Here is a 209-nt window from a genome sequence, read left to right as displayed (position 1 = left end):
CTGTTATGGTAATTTCTTACTCCTGCATTTATTTATTAATATATTTTGTCCGTTTCGTCCCCGTTTAACTGTAGCAAGAGAGACCAGTGACCCGAGCGACGTAGGCCTAAACCCAATGCGTCGCCCCGAAAGCAATCTTTTTCTTCCGGCCATAAGCGGGAAGCGCTTCCTGGCCAAGCAAGGATTTTGACGCCATATAATCATCCTCT

Source organism: Penaeus monodon, chromosome 15 (assembly GCF_015228065.2).
Source record: "Penaeus monodon isolate SGIC_2016 chromosome 15, NSTDA_Pmon_1, whole genome shotgun sequence".
NCBI classification, from domain to species: domain Eukaryota; kingdom Metazoa; phylum Arthropoda; class Malacostraca; order Decapoda; family Penaeidae; genus Penaeus; species Penaeus monodon.
This window is presented reverse-complemented; position numbering follows the sequence as displayed.